This window comes from Cryptomeria japonica, chromosome 7, assembly GCF_030272615.1.
Source record: "Cryptomeria japonica chromosome 7, Sugi_1.0, whole genome shotgun sequence".
Taxonomy (NCBI): Eukaryota; Viridiplantae; Streptophyta; class Pinopsida; order Cupressales; family Cupressaceae; genus Cryptomeria; species Cryptomeria japonica.
In genome coordinates, this window is record NC_081411.1 from 206,649,366 (window position 1) to 206,677,327 (window position 27,962).

The following is a 27,962-nucleotide window of genomic DNA, read 5'->3' on the forward strand; positions in this document are numbered from 1 at the left end:
TTATCAAATTATTTAACTAAATAGGACCTTTAATTACTTCTTCACTTAGGTTAAACTTAGGTGCATTTTCCTTTTATTAAATTAGGCTAATAATAGCTTAAGTCCTCTAAATCATTATGATTGTGTCATTTGGTGCTAGCTAATTTAATATTGCATTTGGGTTTTGCTTCTATGGATTCATTCATTCTTTTATAAGTATTAATCCATTTATTATAGTCATATTCTTTTGTGAAGCCAATATAGAATTCTCTATTTGTTGAGCATCTTTTTCTTTCTTGATCTCAATTTATGTGGTAGGTGTTTGTCTTTTATATGATTCTTGATTCCTATGCTTGTATCATCAACTTCTACTAGGGATACATACAACAGCCTAAAATAAATTATAATGTGAAATATGGTTTGACTACAAGAATAGAAACTTATTTTCTTGGAAATAGTAACTTGACACAAGTGGAAGGTGTACCAATTAGATGTGGTGTTTTCTTTTTTGAATGAAATATTGAAATAAGTGTACATTAAACAAACAATTACATATAAAATTTCATAAGTAAACAAAGTGTAAATGTTAAGAACATTTCTTTTATGATGAAGCAAGCATCTCAAGAATCATACATCAAGGTTAGCTCATATTTGTTAAGAAATGGTTTTAGCAAAAGTGATGGTAATCCCACAATCTACATCATAATGAAACCAATGATAAGATTTTAATTCTTCTTTGGTATGTAGATTATTTAGATTTTTTTAAGAATTAAATTTTATCATTGGTGATTTTAAAAAAGCTATGAAAAGTGAGTATGGAATGATAGACTTAGGTCTGTTAAAATATTTCCTTGGAATAAAAGTAAAGAGAACCTATCATGGTATATTGATCTCCCATGAAAAGTATGGAGCAAATATTTTTAAAGAGATTTATAATTTAACACAACAAGACCACACCAACAACAATATCCACCTATCTAAAATCAAGAAAGGACCATTGCAACATTAATATGAATCTAGAATTGCCATCTTGGAGAAAGAATTGGTAGACATTATGGGAAGTCTCAGGAATTTGGTTGAGATCAGAAAAAAAGAAATGAATAACAGGGCGGAAGGCCTCAAAAAGCTACATGAGAAAAAGTAAATCCATCAAGTTCATCTACTCAATCATATTCTAGAAGTGCATGCTTGTACATGCTCGTCTACGAGGACCAGGAGTAGGATTCAGGAGTAAAGTACCATGAGGAGTGTGATGGAGGAGCTGGAAGACATTAATAAAAACTTTATTGAGAAAAATCATATCTTTAGTTTATTTTTTTGCTGGTTTGCCCAATTATTTAGTGTTATTATTTTTATAGGGCATTATGGGGCTTTGCCCCTATTTTGATTCTGGTTGGTTCTTGTTTCTGGACTTTATCCCTAATTTTTTGTTATTACTACTTTTTTATCTAGATTTGGGTTCTTATAAAACCCATTTTATCTTAATCAAAAATATTAATATAAATCCAATTTGATACAAAAATATGCTTGACATTTTGATGTACTTAAGAGTGACTAGATCTAATATAATTCATAGAATTAGCCTAGTCTCTATATTTATGGAGTCTAAAAGAGACACATTGGCAAGAAGGTGAAAGAATCCTTAGGTACATTCACTACACCACGGAATATACTATTTTGTATACGAAAAAAATAAGTTTGGGTTGGTTAAAAATTTAAATCATAGGAGGTGAGCATAAAGATATGCATTCTACTTTTGTTTAAGAATGATCTCATGGTATTGAAAAAAAGCATTTTCTCTTTCCATAAATGAATCTGAGTATATATTACCAGATCTAGTACAATAAGAAGTTGTTTTTAAAATTGAAGTTTGATTAACAAAAAAAATCTAGCTACAATTATGTGACTAGGGTGGTCACATCAACTAAGCACCAACCAAACTATATAGGAATTACAAGCCAAAACAAGTCAAGATAATTCAATATTATTAGTTACATTGAACTCATCAGTTATTGTCTTTAACATTGTTAGTTTGATTGTCTTTGTCATCATCATATTGGTTCTCCTAATCATTTTAATTTTGGTCTTCATCCTCCTACTTCTTTTAACCTTTTTAGGCCATCTATATTTCAGTACTATTGAGTTGAAATGAGTGTATTTCTGGTGCAGTCCCAATTGGGGGTGAGATCCAATCCGAGTTGATGTGATTAAAGGTCTAGTGTCTATATATTAGATCCATTACAATAGTATCCTTTTGAAGTTAAAACTAGTGATGTTTTTAGTATCTATTGTAGAAGCCAATGTACTCATTTTGAAACTTTGAGTCCATCTATCCCAAATCTTAGAGCCAAAATCCCGCCTCCTAGATATTTTAATTATATATTGGTGAAGAGATATCATCACATATTTTGATAAATCTATCAACTATCATGTTCAAGTCAAAGCGACTTGTTCAACAACCATTAGAAAAGTGAGTCTAACTTTATACTAAATAAGTATCCTCTCCTTTCCTTGGTATACGAAAGAGGTTAGGATCTTTATTCAGACCTTTAGCGTAATCACATAAAACTTCATTCCAAGAAATTTTGTTCATAATAACCCACCCAACAATATTTCCCATAAACAAAGACCAAATGAAGGAAGCAAATGTTCATTTGAAGATAATATGACCAATGCACTTAGTGTAGGACCAGTAACTAATTTTGTAAGAAGCAGCCATCTGAAACAACTTTTGTTTTTCATTTTAAGCTCAATCTTATCATACCAAAAACAATTCAACACATTGGACCATTCATGTTTGTTAATATTTAGTTTCATGCTTTATTAACATGATAAAAAATGCTTTGGTTTTGAGAAACTAGTTTATACAGTCTAAGCATCTTGGTTTCCAAAAAGAATGAGCCAACATTACATATAAAATTCTCATAGCAATCAGAAATATTCTTAATCTTACTCAATGCTTCAATTTTTCCTGTCCTTTTACAAAGACAAAATAGGTTCTCTTATTAGAGCCTTCCAGATAAAAAAATAATTATTGTGAAAGAGACCATGTTTTGAGTTTTTTTTGTTAATGAATAATTCATTAAATGAAGATATGCCCTTATTGTTCCAATTTTTGGCAAAGCACCCTTGAAGCAGTGCTAAGGGCATAGAAAGTTAGCTGACTATGAAGGATCCTAATAGATTTAAGAGATGAACGAGAAGATGCTACAATCATATTTGGTGATAATGTATCATCAATAATATTCATGAATAATATAGTTTTGTATTGAACAATACAAACACATAGATGCAAGATATCATTTGATAAGGCAGTTGGTACAATATAACGAAATCAAAATTTTTGTATTAGAGGCCTAACTAGCATGTCATACATATTTTTACTAGGCCACTCACAAGAGACAGTTTTCAATACTTGACTAGAAGTTTGGGCATCCTAGATATAGTTGAAGCATCTTTGGAGCTCCCATATTTTTCTTGAAAAGGTTATGTATAGTTTAGCTCTGTAAGATTTGGACGTTGAATTCTGAAAAATTTCAGCTCAAGAAGCTTTGAAAGCTTCAAAAGTTATGATGTAGAAGTCAAGCTCTAGAATATTCCATAGTTGATCTCCAAAAGATCCTAAAATTGAGCTCTAAAATGATCAAGCTATAGAAGAGATCTAGAAGGTGAGATCGAGAAGAGTGTTCGAAAGAGAGCTCTACAAGGGCTTTAGACTAGATAGATTTAGCTTCGAAAGTACAAAATGAACATGAAGGAAACTTAGGATTTTGGAAACTATTTAAATTTTATTTTTTGAGTCAAAGGATATATTTTTGACCTATACCTCATGATTGAGAAAATTCTTCTAAATATTTTCCTTTACATTCCTCTCGCAAACACTAAACTCCATTTAATTTTTGAAGGCTCTCTTTTAACACGCAAATTTAGATTTTGAACAAGAGTTTAACCTTTAGGAGAAAATTAATTATGGAAAGCGAGTTTCAGATAAGGGGATAAACAAGAGGAAAGAGGAGAGAATAGAAAGAGGTTGAAGATAACAGACAAAGAGAAAGAAGAATATAGAGAATTGCAGTAGCAACATAGGACTGAGAATAGAAGATCAATATCATCAACTATAGAAACCTATTAAGCTACAAAATCCTATTAGACAATAGCTCCAGATAGTTTTGTGAATAATGTGAAATAATTTATTTTTGGGGTATAAAAAACATTTTGATAAAAAAAAAATAATTTGTCTGTTTTATGAATTTTGTGCTTCTCAATAGATCTCCATAATTATTTTTGTTTGGGTTTCATTCACATTGACTAATAATAGAGTTGAAGTCCTTGTATTTTAGTTGGGTTTATGTCACATCTGGGCTCAATTAACTTTGACAAACCACTATGTGACAGCCAGCACTACCCACATTGGGTTACACATGGCTAAAAGAGAAGGCTTTACTAAAGTTTGATTGGAGTCTGACTCGCTAAACACTGTCAATTTTTTGAGTGGACGCATGGATCCTAGCTGGACAACAGATAACCTAATTAAGGATTCCTGAGATATAATTAATGAACTGGAAGATTTTAAAATCTCGCATGTGTACTGGGAAGGGAAAAAGGAGGTGGATCAACTGGCCAATCTGGCGGTGGGATACGTGGCAACTAAATGGTGGAGCAGCAAGGATGCTTTCCCCAAAAATCTGTGCAAGCTAGCCTGTGATGATTACTGCATTAATCAATGATCTCCCATCATGACTTGATTGAGTTGATGGGGAAATGGGTCTTTTTTGGTTTTCCATAACCGAAGATATAGAAACTTCCCCGGTGACTGGATTTTCTGTCTTATTGTGTGGCCCCTTTTTTGCTACTATTTGGAGACTTTTTTGGTGTGGCCCATTTCCCATGACTAGTCGATGCCTTCTCTGGTGTGGACCATTATCTTCTATTCAGTGATCAAGAGCATAATGGGTGGGGACAAGAATAGGTAAGATCCCTCTACTTGCGAGAAATAGAATAAAAACAAGGATGTGTGGTAGGAAGTGGTTGATGGGGGAATCATCCCCTACTTCTATCGACAAGATAGCCCTTCTCCTATGCTCATGGAGGCTTTTGTTAGTGGGTGGAAAAAGGGAGTCTCAGGGCTTATGGTGTCGAATATCAGATTGATGAAACCCTGGTGGCGATGGTCACTGGTCTGATGATGACTGGCAGAAGATTTTATATGGACAAGAAAACTGGGGAGGTGGACTTGACATGTTTCTTTGACAAAGACAAGGAGCCCTCTAGAGTTACCAAGATGGTTGATGGTAGCTACAATAGAAAAGATCTTCTGGCTCCCTGGGCTGACATGGCTGAGTTCACCATGAGGTATATTACGCTCGATGGCAGATATACCAACATCTTTTCCTATCATTTTACCATTTTAAATCACTCATTTTTGTTCCTTTTGGAGAATCCAAACAACCTTGTTCTCCATGAGGGACTTATTGTGCTCATCATGGAGTATGCTAAATCCCTTGAAATTGTGCCCCCTCTATCTGAGACTAGCCATCAGACTGATATCCAGGATGTCTCTGACTCGAAAATGGATTTGGAAGAAAGTGGGGTTCCTATTGATGACCCTAAATATAAACTTGCAGATGAAGGGGAGATGATGGTCACCCCTAGGATGTTTAGCAACAACAATCCTCCTAGATGGGCATCTAGCAAATACAAAATGACCATCAAACTGATCTCTAAGGTCGAGCCCTCTCTAAAAATAAAAAGCTAGCAGCTAAAGACCATAGTCTAAAGATTTTAGATCAAGGAATTAAATTGGACATGCCTATCAATGTCCTGAAAGAAAAATAGGGGACCATGGCAAAAGAAGAGACCAGTGGGATAGAGAGGACTGATAACCTGATGAATCTAGTTATGGAAGCTACCAGAAGCTAGGAGAGTTGCTGGAAGTGGGTTGAGAACGGAATTGATACCCTCAAAGTGGGAGTTAAAGAGATTATTGATATCTTTACTGCTTCCCCTAAGCCCAACAAAGAAACTCATGATTATGACCCAAAAGCTCTCCCAGGACATTGAGGTGATGAAATGCATTCATGAACAAAGGATTGAAAAGCTGGAGCAGTCTATGGTAGAGATTAAAAAAATCTCAAGAACCTGGTTGACATAAGAAAAGAAGCCATGAACAATAGTATAGAGGGGCTTGAAAAGATTAATGCCATGGTTGTTGATTACAAATCCTACCACAGTGAATCGGTGAAAGATATTGGAGGAGAAGGAATGGCTATTGGAGACAACAAAACCACTGGTCCAAGTTCCAGAACCAGAACCAGGAGCAACAACAAGGGTACCTCCATATTTATTATGGAGGAACTGGACAAAATCAATAAGATTTTCATCCAAAAGAACAAGGATTTGGTGCTCTCTCTTAATTGAGAGTTTTGTTCTTTTATTTTGTCTTGTTTGTCTGTGCCTCGTTTGTTTTCATGACTACTTGGGGATGCTCCCCTATTTTGATGTTGGTTCATGTCTTTTTGGCTGATGGTCGGTTGTTGTAAAACTTTTGGTTTCTGGTCCATGTAAAACCCATTTATCTTTATCAAAAACTTTGACAAACCATCTCCTAATGAAAATTTACTCAGTATCTTGTTTGAAGGTGATATTGACCTTTAAACAGATGTAATGAAGGTGGTAGTGGAAATTTATTTATCATTAGAATTATGAACATCATACTTTTAAGTGTCAACCCACATGCATAAAAATTGTAACAAAGCAAAGGAAAGCCATTAAAAAAAGAATCTAGTGCTTGTAAAGCTTCTATGGTTGTTCACAGTTTAAGAGCTCATATCTTTTGGTGATGATGCAAAGGCATAGTTATTGGTTTGTTTTAATTGAAGGTCATGTGCTATTTTCTCTTACTCTTGCAATAACCAGCTAAGTTTATTTTTTTATGTCAATAACATTTTATAGAATCTGATAAATTGATAACTGTGATTGTTTAAAAAAATTATAAGATAGAAATGATGAAAATGGTTTCCCTGATACAAAGTTAATTATCATGTCCCCTATAATTGTAAGTTGAAGTGTTCTTTCGATTTTCATCTATTTCACTATATGTGGCCATGTTGTATTTTCTATTGAATTGTTAATCACCAAGGCATATTTACACACCTAATAGCTTGCATGATTTCAGTATCTATGTTTCTTATATGAAAAAAAGGTTTGATTTATTGGTTTTATTCAAGTGAGCATACTTTCACAGACCACAACATGGTACATTATGGTTTATATATCCTAATTATGGAAACTTGTTTATCTTCAAATTAGCCTATCATGCATGGAACGTTTACCTATACACCTATCCACAACAATTAGTATCTCCACGCTTTCAGAAAATTTCACCTCAAGGTCCCAACCAAGACCATTCCTCAACACTTTTATTGTGATGGTGATTTCTAAATAAAATTTTCATGTAAGGTCATTTTGTGGGAGCACATATGCTATTACAAGGTAGCAATTTGGAGAAAATCACTAAGCAAGTAAATGATAAAATCCAATAGTAATCTTAAATTATTGGGATTACAGCTGAAGATTTATGGATACAACTCAAAAGCTTATTCAAAAGTATATCATCAAACAGAAGAAATAATGAAAGGAAGCATATGTGATCACAAGGGGGACTTTAATTGAGGTTAATACCTTACATTTTTGAGACATAATCCAAGATAATTGAAATATATTGGGAGAACATTTACATAAACTACCACAGTGACAAAATAGGGGAGAAGACATTGGTATCTAAATGAGAGTAATTTGACTTGGTGAGATTCATTAATTTACATATAAAATTAGTTATAAAATAGGGAGCCATGAAATGATCAAAAGTAATGAGAATATTAATTTAAACATTTGTCATCTACAATTCAATAAAAAAAAATGTTTCAAAGAATCATATGATAATAGATTTTTGAATTATAATATCTATTTTCAATATGTTTTATTTCTATTTTCTGTATTTATTGATTTTTTTATCTTAGGTTGAGATGCATGATTTAGGAAAAAATGATTCATATTGGTACATAGTTTGTGAAATTAAGAATAAATATTATGTATTTCTAATATAAATATACAGTAGTTAAACCTTTTGATGTCTTTCTATCTTTATCTAACTTCTAACTCACATTAGTTTGAAACTATCAAGTTTTATAATAAAATAATAACACATAGTTAAACTTTCAACTTAAATAATATATAATATTACTATGACTTCTAAATTATAATATAGTTATGATGCATATTTGTTTTTCTTATTTCATAAGTGTACAAATTTGTTAAATTATTATTAAATATTCTTTTGACAAAAGGAACATAGTTTTTTTTTTTTTTTTGGCTATTTCTAAGTGTTGGGTGCATGAAGCCCAACGGTTTATCTTTTTCCCCTCCAAACGCTGTGAATTTTTGTTTCCAATTTGAAAGGCCTTTAAGAGATGAATGGTTAATGTTTTTTTCTAATAATTAGAGATAGCTAAAGCTACTGTGATGTAAAATTTTAAAAACAAGGATATTAATAAAGACACTTCCCCTACTTCAAAGTGGACATAGCCAATTTGGTGAACCACTTTAAAAATATGTGTATTTGCACCTTTATTATTTTGGTTCATTTTCTAATTCAGCATATCTTAATTTATTCAGTCTTATATATTTTAAAATTGGTAAACTCGGTGATGAAGCTGAACTATGGAAGAAGAAGATAAATAGAAGATTGAGAAATTTATGGGGCAAAATTTTGAGCTGTGTAAACTATAGATGGAATCACTACTCATTAAGCGCGATCTGACAAAGACACTGCAAAGGAAAGAAAAGAAGCCAAGTATGATGGCTAATGAAGAGTGGCAGAAATTAGACAAGAAGGCAAGAGAATATGTCTTTACTGTCAAGCAATATTCTTCTCAACTTTTCAGCTGAGAAGATATCAAAAGGAGTTATGGGACAAACTTTCAGCCTTGTCTGAGATGGCTTCAACTTCTAACAAGGTATTTATTATGAAAATGCCATACAATTTAAAGATGAAAGAACAAGGGATTGTGTCGAGTCATATAAATAAATTTAACACTTTGGTCATCCAATTGATTTCAGTGGGTATAAATTTAGATGATGAAATTTAGGCTATTTTTCTATTATGTTACTTATTGAGTAGCTAGGAAGGAGTTGAGATAGCAGTCTGTACTTCAGTGGCTTCCAAAAGTAAATTAAAATTTGATGATGTTGCTACCGCTCTTCTCAACAAAGACATGAGAATGAAGAACCAAGAAACCTCTTCCGGTGATGTCGTGACTGTTGTTAGTAAGGAAAGGCCTCAAGATAGAAGCAAAAATAATAATAGGAGGAGATCTAAATTAGCAAAAAGATCGAAGTTAAGGGGAAAAAATTATGAGTGATGGTTTTGTTGAACTTAAGAGAATTGTTGGTCCTACAAAAGGCACAAGAAAAGGTAAGGGACAATGAGGCTAATAATATTTTTTACAAGGATAAGTGTTTTATTATTGTCTGCAACCAACACCACTTCAGATTCGTGGAGGCTCCATTTCAGAGACCCCTTCCATGCTACCCCCTATATGGAGGATTTCAAAAACTACCAAGAAAGTTGGTTTGGAAGACTATATTTAGGGGATAATAAGGCTTGTGAAATAACTAGGCAAGGTGATTTTTTGTTGTAGTTGAAAGGTAGAAGCAAATGGCTATTAAAAGATATTTGACATGTTCCCAAACTAAAGAGGAATTTGATATCCATAAGTCAGCTCTACACTCAAGGACACAACATATTCTTCTCTTCAGATGCTTGGAAAGTAACCAAGGGATCATTGGTGGTGGCAAAGGGAAATAAATTTGCCAATTTATATATTCTTGATAATCATGGTAAAGTGGACTTGCTATGATACTTGTGGACAATGAAATGGAGCTTCGGCATCAAAGGTTCAGGCATATGAGCAGAAAAAGGAGTTGAAGTTATGCTTAAAATGGAATAACTACCAAGTTTGAAATCAGTTGATTTGGATTTTTGTAAACATTGCCTCTATGGAAAACATAAGCAAGTTAGCTTAATGAAGATTGTTCATGAGAATAAGTCAACACCTTTGGAGTTTGTATGCTTGGACATCTTCAGACCCATTGAGGTAACTTCTATTGGAGGTGCAAACTATTTTGTTACTTGATTATTGTACTAGGAAAGTATGGATTTACATGCTCAATAGGAAATCTGAAGTGTTTACCAAATTAAAAAATTTCAAAGCCTTGGTTGACAATCAAATTGGGAATAAAATTAAATGTTTACAAATGTATAATGGTGGTGAATTTTGATCATTAGAATTTGATACCTTTTGTGGTGACAATGGTATTTGTAGAATTAAAATCATTCCTTTTACACCTCAAGAAAATGGTGCGAGAGAGAGGTTAAACATAACAATTTTGGAGAGAACGCGATGTATAATTTCTAATGTAGGTTTGGGTAAAGAGTTTTGGGTAGAGGCTTGCAATACATTACTTTATCTAATTAATCAAGCTCCCTCGTCTAGACTGGGTAGAGGCTTGCAAAACAACACATGTATTTTATTAAAACTTTAGATATCAAGGAAAGGAATTTGCACACTTGAAGATTGTTAAAGTTTAAATCAACATACTAAAGATAATTTATAGCCATCAGGATTGCATCTAAGATTTAATAACCAATACCACAAACAATCAATTGTGATAGATAATTCAATTTTTTAATCCTAATACACCATTCTACTTATTCATAATTAATTAGGACTACATCCAAAATTGTATAAGAAATGCCATGAGTAAGCAATTGTAATAGATAGTTTATGTGTTAAGCCCAATACATCCTTCTACCTATTCATAACTCATTAGAATGTCATCTAAAATCGTATAACTAATGTGATAAATAATTAAATTTAAGAGATAATTTATATAGAATTATACCTTACTAAGCTAAGCTTTTATCAATAAACATGCATATGAAAATTATATAATATACTAAACTCTCATATGCAAATACTTGATGATTACAATTACTAGTAGTTCCTAGTGAAAAGTGAAATCCTTACATTACAACTTAATTTTAAACAATTTGTATTGCATTCTTCACTATTGAAATTTCAAATAAATTTTATTAATCAATTATTGACACACACACTCATATGACTAAACAACAAATAAGGATGTTTGGAAGTTCATTTTATTTAAACCAACTAGCTTTATTTTATTAATTTCTATGTCAATAAATTATATTGCAACAAGAATAAAAATATTCAACATATGTCAATGGGTCCTTGATCTACTTGTCAAGTTGAATGGCTCCAAATGAACCCACTAGAAATGAAATATTGCTGAATATAATGCTCTTCCATTATAAGAAATGAGGCCAATTTGAACCTCCATATATATTGTATTCCATATATTAACTCACATTTTCTAAAATTTTAATAATGTATATATTTTTTTAACCAACCACTTAGACGATAGATATACATATAATTATAAGTTACTTTCTAATCTACTCATTTTTATGTTTGTTGCTCCTCAATTACAACACTTGTTAAACAAAACCATAACACTTTCTATTCAAGAAAAAAAAACCCTGGTCTTGAAGGAAAGCTAAGAGTACAAAGAGTTTCATAGAGAATGGAAATACCATTAATATGAAAAGCAGAATATACATTATAGTTATATATATTTGTAGCCATACACTTCACAAGCTAACAACGAACATCCCTGAACATTACATGCAAGGACTCTGCACTTGCATAAACTAACACAAAACACTACTCTCTAAAGAAAGAACAGGTAGTTCGCGCGCAAACTAAATCTATTTCTTAAAGCAGATTGTCTGATCACAATTTCCTTACTAGGATTTCAATGGCGGAGGGACTATGGTTTAATGTCCAACTCCTAGACTGTGGCCTTCCTGACGAGTCGTCGCAGGCGGTGCTGCACCAGCATCATCCTCAGTCTTCTGGTAAACAACATATTTTTCGTCCTTACTTCTTATCGGGTCAACCCCTCTGTTTCCTACCAGATCCTTATAGCTCGTTGTCTCTTTCTGATAAAAATTTGAGACTTCAGAGGATATTGGGACAGGAGTACGTGCAGGGACTAAAACAGCAATATTCATTTCCTTCATTGGGCGAGCTTCACAAACTAAAATAACCCAACCAAAGGGAGAAACGGAAAGAAAGAACGCAAGACAAAATTTCATTTTCTAATAAAATGAAGCAACTTAAACGAGGTATATTAGAAACGATAGCAGGACAACACATTCGTGTGACAAATAGCTTGGGAATGTCTCAGAATGGTAGTTGGTACATTTCGGCATACCCTATGGCACTATATATAGACTTATTGCGCTCAAGATTCTCTGAAGTGGTGCTAACCCTAATTCATCTAGGATGATTCCCAGTTTCCCATTAATTGAATAAGCTAAGATTCCTTACAAATGGGAACTCCTGGTTGAGATTCTATTTCCTATATGCAAGGTATTACCGATGAATATACCTTAATTATTTTAATATTAAAGTGGTTTCTTTGACACTATATTCAAAGATGTCCACTAGCCTCCAATTTCAATGTCGGAATGGTTAGATTCTTTGGATACGCACAGAGTACCAAGTTGTTGTGTAAAATATAATTGATCGGTGGTGACAGCTTTCCAATAACAAACTCCTCACAAATATATCCACCACTGCCACTATAAATTGTCTGTTAAACTGTTTGCTTCTGCAAGTGTAAATAGTTTATTATATTTTCACATGCATACCACATTCTCACATGAAAGTTCAAATTTACCTTTGAAAAGGCCAATATATTATCTCTACTGCATGGTTGAGATCACGTCTATGGAAACTCTTGACCTTTCGTTTCTTGGTTTTCTATCGTTAATTTGCATGTTGTAGTTTTGAGCTCATGTAGTTAAAATTAAAATTTCCAACCTCTCAATTTTATTACAATGTAAAACAACTGCATTACTGCTATATACATTCAACCCTAATTGAAACATTTTCATGGCGAAATAAGATTATGAAAGCTGCAACTAGGTACTTTTCGGGAGTGGAGATTCTAACAAATCATCTTCTTAAGAGTATTATTACTTTCAACCCTAATTGAAACATATTTTGATGACGGAATAAGATTTTGAAAGCTGAAACTAGGTACTTTTCGGTAGTGCAGATTCTAACAATTTATCTTCTTAGAGTATTATTCAAGTATGTTGCTTTGGTTTTCTAAAATTTGAAAAGATGGTCCCTTTGTGTTGTATTCCTTAGGAGAGAAATATGTTAGAATATGTAATTTCTCTCACCTATGAAATGCAATTAATCAAATGAAAAAGACAAAATCAAAATTGATATATTTCTAAATAGAAATTAGATAAGAATGAAATGTTCTAGAATCAACAAGAGATAAGGTTAAAAGAACAAATATTAGATACTTGTTATTTTTGACATGTTGATCTAATGTCTAGAAAGGCCTCAGATGTTTCTAGAAAGGTTCCAAAAGTATCTAAAGGCCTCTATATATAGAGGCATAATGTGTAATGGTTTTGTATCAAGCAATAAAAATGATTTTATGTGCAATAGAACATTCATATTTTCTGTGTGTTTGTTTTTAAATTTAAGGCTGAGTTGGAGCATGTTTGTGAAGAGAGCTCAAGATGCAAGAGAGAATAGGAACATGAGTTTAAACATTGATAACTTTAAGAAAACCCTCTCCAAAATAGATATAAAATCTTGGCAAATATTTAATTTTTTTGAAAAAAATAAAAAAATTTATTGATGAATATTTTATTTTCTTAAAGAAAAATATTAATTTTATTAGCAATTATTTTTACATCAAACTTTACTGGTAATAAATCTTGGCGAACCTTGGAAAATAATAAGAGTATGCATTAATTTTATTTTGCCAAATAAAATGTACCAAAAGTTTGTAATCCTCATGGGGCCCAAAATTACTTTTAGACCACTAATTTCATTGAAGTCAATAATTGAAAAGAAATTTCAACACTCATTGTAGGTACAATTTCTCTCATGGAATACTATGATGGTCATTAGATTATATTTAAAATCTATGATGGAAACTAAATATTATGGATATAACCCTAAAGTAACTAATAATTATGATAATTATTGGTAAATTAATTTATATTTTTACAATAAATTATTATTTTTTTGCAAATTTGATTCAATCATGTATCAAATATTGTGGCAATTTTTTGGTTTCAAAAATTTAATAAAATAACTTCTTTGGATATTTAAATAAGACTAAAATAAATAAAAAATTAAATATGGCGAATTAGGTCACCGTAAAACTTGAATTATTAGCCAAATTTTGAATCCAAAATTAAAATAAAAATAGCCAATTGACGAATATTAACATCTAAAAAAATCACTGGGTTTCAATATTCGTGTGTAATGAGGATTTGCTAGAATATAAAATCATTAAAGGAGATTATTAAATTCTTGTAGATGCCAAGGGTTTGCAGAAAAATTAAGGGTTTAGAAAGCTAAAAACCAAAGATTAATCTTGCGCGGAAGGAGCCAAAGTATAAGGAAAATGTTGTTTACAAATATTTGTTGTCTAATAATTGGTCACAGATCACATATTACAGAGTAATTGCTATTTTGAGGATTGCAAGTCATAAAGAAGATGTCACCTAGCCTCTAAAGAAACTAATCATCTCTAAATAAAAGAGAGTTCACAATTGATAAGTCTACAATTCTATTTTGTAATTAAAGAAATTACCAAGGAGGAGCAGATTCAACTGATAAGGTAGAAAAATCATTGTAACAAAATCAAGTGAATCAGGTGAGTTTAAATTATTTGATTCAATGGGAAAATTAGGTAAAAGAGTGTTGAAGGAAAATGCAAATCTAATTTGTGAAATAGATTATCTAGAAGGGGAATTATTGGAAGTGAATACAAAAATGTTTGGAATTAAAAGGGAAATGGGAACAGAAAAATGTGAACTTTTAAATGAAATTAGCGATTATAAAGAGAAAATTGAAGAGTTAGAGGACAAGTTAGATTTGTTTGATAACATTAAGAAAATGAATAAAGAATTAGAAAAAAGAGTAAAGTCGCTTGATAATTTGGACGAAAATCTTGAAAGGCTAGAAGAAATAAATAGTTTACAAATGAATGAAATTTCAAAATTGAAAGAGGAAAATAGTTTACAGAAAAATGAGCTATCAATTTTGAAAGAAGAAAATGAATGTTTGAAGTCAAAACAATCATTTTGTGATGTTTCATGTAGTACTGAAGATTTGTGTTTGCCATTTGATAAGAGTGATTTTGTTGAAATTGTTTGTAAGGATGAACATGTTAATGAGTCTGAAAGTCATGATAGATGTGATGTTATGTATTAGATTCTACAAATGCTATTAATTATTTTGAATAGAATATTGGTTTAAAAATCATGAACAGAATGGGATATAAAGGTAAAGGAGTAGGAAGGAATGAACAAGGGATAAAAATTCCAATTGATCCTTCCATGAGGCCAAAATATGAAGGTCTTGGATATGCTACAGGTAAAGAAAAGATGAATATGAATCAGTTCAAGAAATTTAAATTATGTAGTGTTCACATTGTAATAGAAATAGTCATACAAAAGACTGATGTTGGGACTTATATCCTTGCAGGATTTGTGGATTGAAGAATCATTTTAATAAGAATTGTTGGTACAAAGAGTCAAATAATGAACGCATGAAAATGGATTGTGGATGGACTTATGGATCAATTTGGTAAATTATTGTAGGTATGGTCAACAATTTGTTCAAATATAAAAGTCCGCATGTGAAAGTTGATTGTATTCAAGCAAGGTTTCTTAAAGGCATAACAGATGTATCAAGCCAAAAATAATTATTTGGCAAGACATCTATAGATGAAAAGTTTTCAAGAAGTTGTAGATTGAAATTTTGAAGAATTGCCATAGCAGTTGGACAAATACATGAGAGGAAGGCATCCTCAAAATTGTTTTATGTTATCAAGTAAAGAAAATATTTGAAGTCTAAAGACTTTTTGTACAACATTCAAGACCAAAGGAATTTGAATGTTACAGCATTGGTGGTCGAAATTAAGGGGGGGTGTTGGAATATGTAATTTCTCCCACCTATGAAATACAATTAATTAAATGAAAGAGACAAAATTGAAATTGATATTTTTATTTATAGAAACTAGATAATAATGGAATGTTCTAGAATCAACAAGAGATAAGGTTAAAATAAAAAAATATTAGATAGAGTTTGTTATTTTGGGCATGTTGGTCTAAAGTCTAGAAAGGCCTAGGATGTTTCTAGAAACTTTCTGAAAGAATCTAAAGACCTCTATATATAAAGGCATAATATAATGGTTTTGTGTCAAGCAATAAAAATGGTTTTATGTGCAACAACACATTCATATTTTCTATGTGTTTGTTTCTAAATTTATGTGTTTGTGTTTATATATGTGATATTGATACATGTCCATCCACTCCATCAAAATACATGATCCCAGCAACATATAAATATTTCATTTTCATAGCATTTCATTAAACTCTTGAAAACTAAAATTGTTATTATGTCCCTCTATTCAAATGTATTATAGTTCAAAGTGGGTTTTCATCTTAATGCGAGAACCCTAAACAAACAAATAAGATCTGCAGTGCAGCTTGAGTTATTATCAAAATTTAATTTATATCTTTAAAAACAAAAAAATATAACACTAATGAAAAGGCTTTCTTCTTAAATTATATTTATATAATCCAGTTTAATTAAACTTCAAAAATATAGAGTAATAGGTAATAATTATGTATACGATTGTCAAGTTACCAACAAATTCTACTATGATTGGCAATAATGATACATGTAAAATGATAATACTCATTAAATTCTATGTAAAGTGGTTAATATAGTTTTTGTTGGATTAGTTAAGGGAATTCACATTTGCATACTATTAAACCCAGAATAATATAAATATTATTAAAATATGATTTATGAATACATTAAATAAGGTTTTTGTATATAATTTCAAATACATGTTTGTTAACTACCAATTTACAAGAATATAATCTTGATTTTAAAATTTGGAAATGTGCTCCAAGTGAGAATTTCCTTATGTGAAAAAGTAGCTTCTAAATGATAGTGGTAATGATGCTAAGGATTCTATTACCTATTAGTGATCAATATTGCAGTCAGCATCAGTTCAGATGGTATTGGTGATAAGGAATATTTGTCTAAAGCTAATGAAGTTGCTACAAGATTAGAGACTAAAATGATTATGACTAGTTTTTCTACTTTGAGTTGTAGCCTTGTGTCAGTTGCTAGATCATCCCTTGAGATTCCCTTTAGTGGTTTCTCATTTGGCTCCCAAAATAAGGTTAGTCCCCTATATTCCTTCACACTTTGTAAATAACTCTTGTACCTCGATAAACACTATTCTCAAGGTGATGTTCTTATTGTGAATTATTAGGAGCGAGAAACTTTTAAAAGTCAAAAAATTGAACTCTTAATAGGTCATTGTCAAAAATGGAGAACACTCTACCCGGGAGATTCTTAGGAGGATTCTCTAATATTGAAGATATTATAAAATGGGTAGCAACTCATTGGGCTATCACATGTATCATGCTTTTCCCAATGCTTATGAAAGGTTTGTTCAATTTTTTCTTTTCCTTTTCTGAAGACTACCTTAATATTTTGATTGTTGGTCCTTATTTTTGGGTAAGAAAATTATGTTTTTATGTAAATGGCTCCTAGGGTTTGACCTTGCTAAAGGTCTCTTCATTGTTGTAGATGGAATTTATAATTTCCTTGAGCGTTTCCTCACCCTAGATAATAATTTGGATCTGGGTTTTTGAATGCCTAGTTATATTGTTAGCATGGAGCCTCACAATATCCTTCCTACCTCTATCCTTTTGGAGTATATCTTAGGAAGTATCCCAATCTATTGACTATGATAATTTTGTTTGGCCTTGTAATTTTTTATCTTCTATGGGGCACCCCTCCCATTCCTACCATTTTAGTGTTGAGAAGCTTGAGCCCCCCTCTGTCATAAAGGACAAGTCCTCTATTATAGGAGTGGTATCATCTTGCCCTTTATTGATCCTATTGTCCCTTTAGTGTTGGTACCACCTTCTACAAATTATCCGAAGTAGCCCCTCCATGTATGTTTGTTCTACTTCTCCCCCTCTAAGCTCCCTTTGTTCCACTTTTGTTTGCACCCCTGGTGGTTCTGACTATTTGTGTATCTCGGTTGGTCTTTCCCTCATACTTGTCTCTCCTATCTTAAAATTTTTTATTCCACTATCATCTTCGCTTTCTTTGTATTTTATTCTCTACATGGTGGTTCTCCCTCCCTCCTCCATTCCTCCTCTTGTTCCTCTTCCAAGTATTATCTCTATGGTCATCCCCTCACTCTATATCTCTAGGCCTCCTTCCCCCTTTATCTCCCCCTCCCAAGGTTTCCAATAAGGTTAGAGACTAATTTGATGAATTAGTTTACCCTAATACCAAATTTAAGCTTTAGGAAGACAAATAATGTTGGTGTTATCTCTAGGATTGGAAGAAAAATCTACTAGGGATACCAATTAGAACTCTTTTTCCAGAGATGTTTTTAATGGGAGCCAAAGCGTGCTAGAGTATGTGAGCTCTATAAGTTCTTAAAAAATATTAATATATCCTTAAAATAAGGGAAATAAATATTCCTCATAAGTATAATATCATCAAGAATTTTATAAAGAATTATAAACCTAATATTCTTCTCATACATGAGACTAAACTAAGTGGTGAAACCTTTTAAAAATCTAGTAGATTTTTGGCCCTTCTCTCAAGTTTATGCTAGTGATGTACATGGAGCCTCTTGGGTAACTACCTCTCTCTAGAATCCTAATTCGATATCGGGAGATTCCTATCTAAGGATAAACATTATTTTAATGTTCCTTTTATTGAACTTGTGGATCAATCTCAATGGATGATGCCCAATGCTTATGCCCTAAATAAAAGTGTACAAGTACTTCTTTTGTAATGACCTCATGTATAGTAGGAGAATCTTTGCAAATTCACATTAGGTGGCTAATAGAGACTTTAATTAACCTTTTTAGATTTCAAAGAAACTTGTTGGTTATGTGGATTTTTTCATTTAATATGCTAGACTTTGGGTACTTCTTGGCTTCAGGGGACCTCATCAATTTATATTTAGTCATTTCCCAATCCACTTGCTGAAAATAAAGTTTGGAACAATGTATTCAAGTTATATTTGATAGATTCCCTTTTTTATCTAGGATTTGGATGATCTATAGATAATGACCCTTTCTTTCTAAATTGGAGGCATGTTTAATCCAAAGTTTTTAATCCTTCTTGATTAAAAATCATGTGGAACCATCATCAAGATATGAGATGTCTGATATTGAGTTGATGAAAAATCAATGTCAATGGTTTATCTATGTGTACACTAGCCCAAAAAATTAAACTCTTAAAAGATTAATTTGAGATATTGGAACAAGAGTACATTTGATAAGATTATCAAGGACTAGTTCATAAGTGTCCAAGATGAGATGGAAAAATTTGGTACCCCTTCTAACCTAGTTTTGAAGGAAATTGTTCTTTAAAGAAAGCTCCATAATCTAGTTGAGAATGAGGAAATATATTGGAAACAAAGACAAAGGAACTAATGGGTCAAAGAAGGGGATCAAAACACAAAAAATTCCACCAGTCAATGTAATACCTCTCTAACCCTAACACAACAAAGTAGTTATTATGATATTGAACCTACTCTTAAAGGTAGATATGTAAGTATTGAAGTGGTTATTAGAGTAAATAGATATATTTATTAGATCTAGTTGTCACTATGATGATAATATTTCTATTATTATAGATAATTATTGAAGGTAACAGGGATACATTTCTATGAATGTTAGATGGGAACAAATGATATTATGTCATTTCAATAGATGAGAACACATGTGATGTTAAAATCCCCTTCCAATGAATTTAATATTTTGGTTGCTTGTATGTATATGACGATGTCTAGGTATAATGTTAAAATATCTTGATTATGCCAATTAAGAGGTGATCATTTAATGATATTCTATAAATGATATAATGGGTGATTAACAAGTGGGTTTTCTAGCCATGGGTGCTATGTGATTTATTTTTGGGAAATGAGATATGATCTATGATTTATAGTTACCATAATCATTTCCTGATGATTTTAATATTATGGGGATATTACAATAATATTCAGGTTTACTACTCATGGCTTTTTAATGATTTTGATATGAAGATAATGTATTGTGATTATAATAGATAATAATGTATTAGCATAAGTTTTGGGTGATCTTATTCAAGAATTGACGATGGTTACTGGTGCTATTGTTATATGTATATATGTTTATGGATATATTTTGTGTAGGTGCTTTGTGTTTTTGTTGATACGAGTATAAGACATCAACTCCACTTGGCTTCACAGGTCTAAGCATGCCTAAACAATCGTCAAAGGTGGTGTATGGAGATAGAATTAAGGTCCAAGTGACCTAACTCTCGCCATCATCTTGAATTAGGGTGATAATCTTGGTTTTGAGTTTACCTTCTTGAATTTACCACAAACACAATTTTTCTGTACCCTATAATAGTGATCTTTGGTTGTGTGGTGTTTAATGGACTTAGTCTTGGAAATGTTCATTAGCATTTATGTCTTACATTATTAATAATAATAGTATTTATGTTATTAATAGAATTATTAGTGGTATAAATATTTATTAATCTTATTATTTTTATTAGTACTACTAATACTATTATTGATTTTAACACCCTTTTATGTGATATAAATTATTAATAATAATATTGTGATATATAACCATTTTTGTGTATTTGTGAGCACATTTATCACATGAGAATGTATTTATTATGGTGGAGTAATTAAAATATAACCTCTATAAATTTTTAATTATTTTTGGGTGGAGGTAAATAATATTAATTTATTATTATTCATTTTGGTGCGAGTTGCTTGTGATTTTTAGGATTAATTAATTAAATTTTTTATCAAATAAATAATAATTTGTATATTTTGGTTATTCATAGTGGTTGTTTTACCATACATGTTCTGGGGAGAGGGAAATATTATTTTTGGTTTTTCGTTTTTGTGTGGGGGAGCCTGTAATTTTTGAAATGGGTTTGTGAAAGGTTGGTTACAAGTGATTTTGAGGGAGATTCTTGCCATTTTGGTGTGAAATTTGGTGGAGATTACTGGTGAATTATTGTGTTAGATAGATTTAGGATTGGCATAGATATTTTTCTTGCTTCAAATTTCTTGAATGTTTGTTGGATTAGATGGTGTTCACTAGTGTTATTGTACAAGCTTCTTCCTCCATTCTCCTTGTTTTCTCAAGTTTCGAGGTGGAATTCGCTATCCTCTTTTCTTTTCCCTTAATTTTCAATATTTGAAATGGAAAAAAATTATGATTATGATCTTTCATTTCAATCTGGAACTAGATTCAATTTTTGGCTTTGATTGTAAAGTTATATGTTAAAATGCTTTTCTTCACTGTGAATTTTGGGGTTGTTTTTAGAGTAACTTGTGGCCTTTATTTTTGTTTGTGAGTCTTGGGATTGAATGGGTGTTTTTTATGGAATTAAAATAAGAACTCCCCAAATGGGTATTGTCTTGATTTTTCCTGTGCAGCTCATTTGATACTCATTTATGAGTCTCTAGCCATCCATATGTAAATGCACAGTTGGTGCAAATGCACTATAACAAAGTTCATTTTCATAGAAATAAGTGTCAAACACACAGAAATAAATGTCTTATATACATAATAAATTGAAAATTATAAGTTCAACTTTAGGTAGAATATGCACACATTTAGCCCTATTTGGCCCTATAATTGTTAGTTTGCTTCCCTTGAGTGTTCTAGAGGCTTGGATTGGTCAAGTACCCTATTTATCCTATTTATAAGGGTCTGTATGATCTAAATTGGATTGAACTTTTTTCTTATGTTTTACCTTATGGCTAGACATTAAAGAATACAATTGTTGTTGCATTTGGAAATGGTTTCATTGATGAATCATTGATTATTAAGGTCTAGAGAGGCCTATGAATATGATTTATGATTTATTTTCCTAATTATGGATTCATGTATGATCTATATGAGATATATATATTATTGGATCTTATCATTCTTTGTATTTAACCCTAGGGTATGGGTGTCTAGGTGCAATTAAGGCAGAGTGGCTCTCAATGAGGCTAGTGACCCTAAGAGTCTACCAAGGTAATTCATTGGAGAGTTTCTTAATCAAGTGAAAAAGTAATTAATAAATTGGGGGGAAAACACATTAACAAGATATTATGATGCCTTCCCATTTCCTTGAGTTATTGTATAGACTAAGGATGTGATTGTGAAGGCTTGGCCATCCTTGGGGAGTTGATTTGGCATCATCAAACCTCCTTGTCTTCATGAAAGCACAATTTAGTTCTAAATGAGCTATCAAATCTGGGTCAAGGCCTAGAGAGGCTATCAAGGTAACTCTTGTTGAGTCTATGTAGTGAGACTCCTTCCTTCTATTCTAGAAACTTATCCTATGTGGTTGTGTATAGAATCCTTTGGAGGAACTTTGTTGTGTATTTTACTTGTCCTTCTATAGCCTTACACACTCATTAATGTTTATATTGTTCTTGGGAATAGACCTTGTTCTCTTTCTTGTTGGCTTGTGTCTTTGGGGCCTTGTGTCTATCTCCTGAACATAGTGGGGTGGACCTGAGGGTTCCACATGGTTGGGTAGTTTTTTCCAACCTCCATTGAGGATCATTGGACTTGTTCATGTGTGTTTGAAGGATCTTGTCTTCTTCATTCCAATGCCTTTTCATTTATATTGAAAGTCATTCAATTATTGTAATCAATATATATGCCATGTATCGGTCGAATCATAAATTATCATCCATCCATTTTACACCTCAAGTTTGTGCTCCCACTTTTGTTTGTCCTATTCTAATCTCCTCTCTAGGTCCATTTAGGCCCGACTATTCAACTCTGATATCATGTACACCCTTTTGTGGGTCCTACTATCAAATTCCCAGCCCCTTGACTAGTTAGTTTAGTTCTCTTTGTAGAGAGATCGGGTACCCTAAAACACCCTGGTCTAGGATATCAAAGGGGCCCCAATTTCAAATGGCATAAGTTCTATATCTCCTTACCAAAATTTGATCCCTAGGGATACATATGATGATTGGAGGTTGGCCTAATTGGTAGATTATCTAGAGAACCCTATATAAATACATTATATCAATTCATTTTGCATCTAAGGCTCCATTCATATTATTCATGTATTTGTGAATCATTCATCATCAAGCATATTTTGAGTTTCAAGTCTGCATATTATCATCAACCATTGTAGAGAAAAGTTACATCAATATTCATGCAAGCATGTGTTTGTCATTCCATTACATTAAATATTTGTGATTACATTCAAAAATAATTGCATCATCATCAATAATTTTAGATTTGAGGTATATCTCCTTAACATTTATTTCAGTATTTGCATTATTTCAATTCATGGTTAATTTCAAAACTGGAGATTTACCTAAGGAAAACCCCTATTACCAACATCTTTCCCCTTCTCTCTATGTGCATGAAATAGGTGTGGAGTTGTACTTAGGAAATCTAATTGAGTCAACAGTGGCAAATAGGTCATCTTTCAATAGTGGAAAATTCGAAGGACCAAAGCAGATTATACTACCTGGTCTCCAAAAATCAGGTTGAACTTCAAAGAATAGTTTTTAGACATCTCATTTTTCTTAGGTCTAGGTCGGTGGTTCCATGGAATATCTATAGCTTACTATTTCTCTATAGCATACTATTTTTATTAGATCACTTCAATAATCCCTCATTCTACTCTAATTTCATAAATATCACAATTCAACTTAGAAAGACGATTAATCAACCATGCCACACCCAATTGAATCCAATAAAAAATATTAGAGCCCTTTCCTATTAGGATTGATCCTAGATCTATTGGATTTAATCCTCTTTCAATATATGTGTGTTTTGATTGCAAGGGAAAACTAACTTTATAGGAACTAGAAACTCAAAGTCATAACAAAAAAAGTCATAAACATAAACCAACCAAGACCCGATAAAAAAAATAGACATGAACCAGCCCTCAAAAAACCTAGGGCCAAATAGCTCCAAAAAACAACAACCAAGAACAAAACAGGAAAAATGAAACAAAACTACAACATTTTAACCAATTTATCTTTCTTTTGAGTGATACCCTCATTGATAATCTTAACTTTCTTAATGATGTTGTCAACAAGAGTCATACCCTTAACCTTTATATGGAGCCTCGTTGCTAGACCAAGAAGGGGCTTCTCGTTTGCATCTAGATCTGCATTCACATAATCAATGGGAGTCCTCTACTTCTTGTTGGTACCAACAACCACAACCTTAGCTTTCTTGACCATCTTATTGTTACTAGTGGGGGGCTTGCTTTCAGAAATAAAATGAAGAATTTTGGTCTCCTCATTGACTCTATGGAGACCATCACTAGTATTATCCATGGTGGACATACTCACCTCCACCACTGCACTCAAACTCTACTAAAGTTTATAAAAGTCATTTTCTAGAGCCTTAATGTGCACTTCGTGGTCCTCCTTAAGGTATTTAATCCCCATTAGCTAGGGTATGTGTATTCACAAGAATATTATCCAGGTCCCCATGGGGTGGATTGTCCTTCTTCTTAAGATTATCAATCTCTTGAAAAATCCAGGTGAACATGACATTTTTGTTATCCTATAAATTCCTCAAGTTAATATTCGTAATCATATTCTTCCGGACTGACGAACCCATCTCCTTAGGCGTAAACCTGCCACCATCAGTGAGTGTAAAAGGATTGGCACCTTGATCCTCCATAAGTCCTTCCCAATCAATATAAGAAACATTTATCCACTTTGAAGAATTCTTATTGACATTAACAGATGGGGGCCCAGATATTTTGGTTTTTCCCTTAGCGCTCGACATTGAAACCCTAGCCACCCTTTTACCCTTCACCTGAAAACTAGGGTCCACTGAATTAGGGACATATTCAAGGTCATCCTCCTCATTAGATAAAACAAATATTTTTCTGCAAGTAGGGTTAGATTTGGATGACGAGGGACCCTGTTTATTAAAAATATGAAAGACCTCATCCCCATCGGAATACACCTCTTCATCAGATGAGGTATCCCCATAATGAACATGAGCATTCTTCTTGAACTCAATGCCAGTTTTAGCCCTCAGATTTCTCTCAACTTGGAGGGCCTTGGCATGCTCCATAATCAACAGGTTAGTCCCTCATGGAGAACAAAGAAAGATGCATTTTTCTTGTGAGACATAAAACTATTATGCAACAACAAAACTACATAAAAGGGAAATGAAATACAATTGTTATGACAAAAATGATTCACAATGACGAAGTGATAGCTGAATAAACTGCAGAATTTACCATTAAGGGTGAGGTAGTGCATGAAAACCTCCACAATCTCCTGTCATGGCTTCGAAAGAGAGGTTCTCTCCCACCCATAATTAGAATTCTTTGTCACCTCTCCCTTTCTTTGGGAGGAAAAAAATTTCCATTGCCATCGTCGCACATTTCTTCTCTATAGAATTTGGTACCCTCAATTAGAGTGTTGGACACCTTAGCTACTAGCTCCTCATTGACCTTGAGATCCATACCGTAGGCACATAGCACACCATCCTTCCACCCATGAACAAAGGTCTTAGTAACAAGGGCATCCACACCGTGAAGCATCTCCATATAACCAGTCAAACCTCCTGCTAAAAGTTCTTTCCAGACTGCTTCTTTATTTTGCCATTTTTCATATACTATGGGTTCCAAAAAATTTATGTCTCTCCCCATCTTCCATAAATATAAACTCTCAAAACCCTATAGCACAAACAGAGTCGAGCCATGCCAAAAAGAAACAATTAAAAAAGCCACCAAAAAGTTTAGTTTTTTCCACATCATAAATGTCCTACCCAGCACACCTTGGAATACTTCATTCTCCATCATTTTAAAAAAATCCTTAAGCTTTACATGCCTCATAATAATTGTGGAGTAAGGTAAGAAGATCCACAAAGATCCGATCATTAATGGTCCAAGCTCTCCTACATGGAAAGCCAACCCCAGTGTTGGCCAAATTATCTGCCACCTTATTACCTTAATGGTAAACATGTGATATTTTAAATTCATCAAAGTCCCTAAGAAGCATTAGGAAATCTTTGATAATGTCTTTAATAGACAAGATAGGGGGGAGGAATCCAATAAACACTTTATGATGTTTAGGGAGTCACACTCGAACCAGACCCTTCTCAAACCTGTCTCTTTATCTAATTTGATCTTGACATAGGCTATGAAGGTTTCAATGAATGTGTGCTAATTGGGCTATTTATTGGTTTTATTATCTTAAACCCTAATTCTTAATTTTAGCCACATTATAGTATCACTGAGAAGCATTGTAATTGTATTATTATTATTGTATCTTAAAAAATTCATAAGAAGGTTGATGAAATATAGATGGATGTAATTGATAAACAATGTAATTCTAGAATAGTGTTTGAGTGGTTCGATTTTGGTACCAATTTCTCTTATGTAAATGGATGATCTATCATGTCTTATGTTGAAAGTTTATCATAGAAACATTTGGTTTTGTGCTTAAAAAGAACATAGTTGTAGTTGTAGTTTTTCATATATAATGTAATGTTGTTATTTTATTTATGGCTTATGAATCTTAGATCTTGTTTAGGAGCGTTGTGTAGTAGTGACGTTAGGGAACCCATGGAGGACATAGTTTTCTATGTATGTTTATGTTCCTATTGTGCATTTCTATGGCTAATTATATGATAGATTATTAGATGTGATGTATTATGTTTAAAAAATATTATTACTATGTCATTTTTGTTAGTTACTATTACTCCTCTAAGTTCCTTAGTAACGTATTACATTTTGTATCAGATACCATGTTTCAAACATTGGGATCTTTGGTTAATTTGATTACAATTGGTCTTGTGTGGTTTGTTGTTGTGACAAGTTAGTCTTAGTTCGTCTTGCCTCTATTTCTGCTCCTATATTGTTGGTGTATTCTCCTCTTGAATTATATTTGTTTATTGACATTTTATCTATTTGTCTCTTGTGTATGCTCTTAATGTAAGTAATTGCTGATTCGATTCTATGTGGCCTTGAGTTGCCCTTTTATTTTCTAGTGTCTACTTGGATTCAAAAGATTTTTTTTGACATATTGATGATCATGCATGTAGATTAAGAACAATATATATTTACTCTTTTATTATTGATTCTATGTACGTATAAGATGATATATTGGGATATGATCATGCTTATTAGATTTATTATGTTCTAATGATAAATAATACCAACTAAGTTTAATGAAATGAAGTGCTTGCATTCTTCAGAACAAGTATGGATTCTATTTGGAATGTATCCATGGAAGTTATGTTTTTCTTATGGGTATGGGAATATCATATCATATATGTGTTGTTTCCTTGGTTGTCACCCTAATAAATGCCTACCCATAGGTTGTTGATAAGTCAGTATGTGAAGGGGTAGTGGAAGCAATAAGGTTCCTTGGATTATGAAATGGTGTACAAGTAATGGTAGTGCAAAGTGACCTTAGCTTCAACATCTAGAGGAATGTACCCCCCACTTCGCCTTATGATGGACCCATTGAGTGGTTCATATGTGGTTAGCCTAATTCTCTCAGTTATTGAGTATGTCGTTAGTAGGTCTTTGATTATTGAAGATTCATGTATATATATATATATGTTGTGTATTCCTACTCTATGAAGAGAAATTCGGAGATGATTGTTCCCTCCTTCCTCATTTAGTGTTTGATTTTAGTCACATACTTATGTAATGTGCAATTTATGATGATTTATTTTATCTTGCTTGTGTGGGCAAGAAAATTTTATTTAAACTTGTTTTGACAGTTTAGCC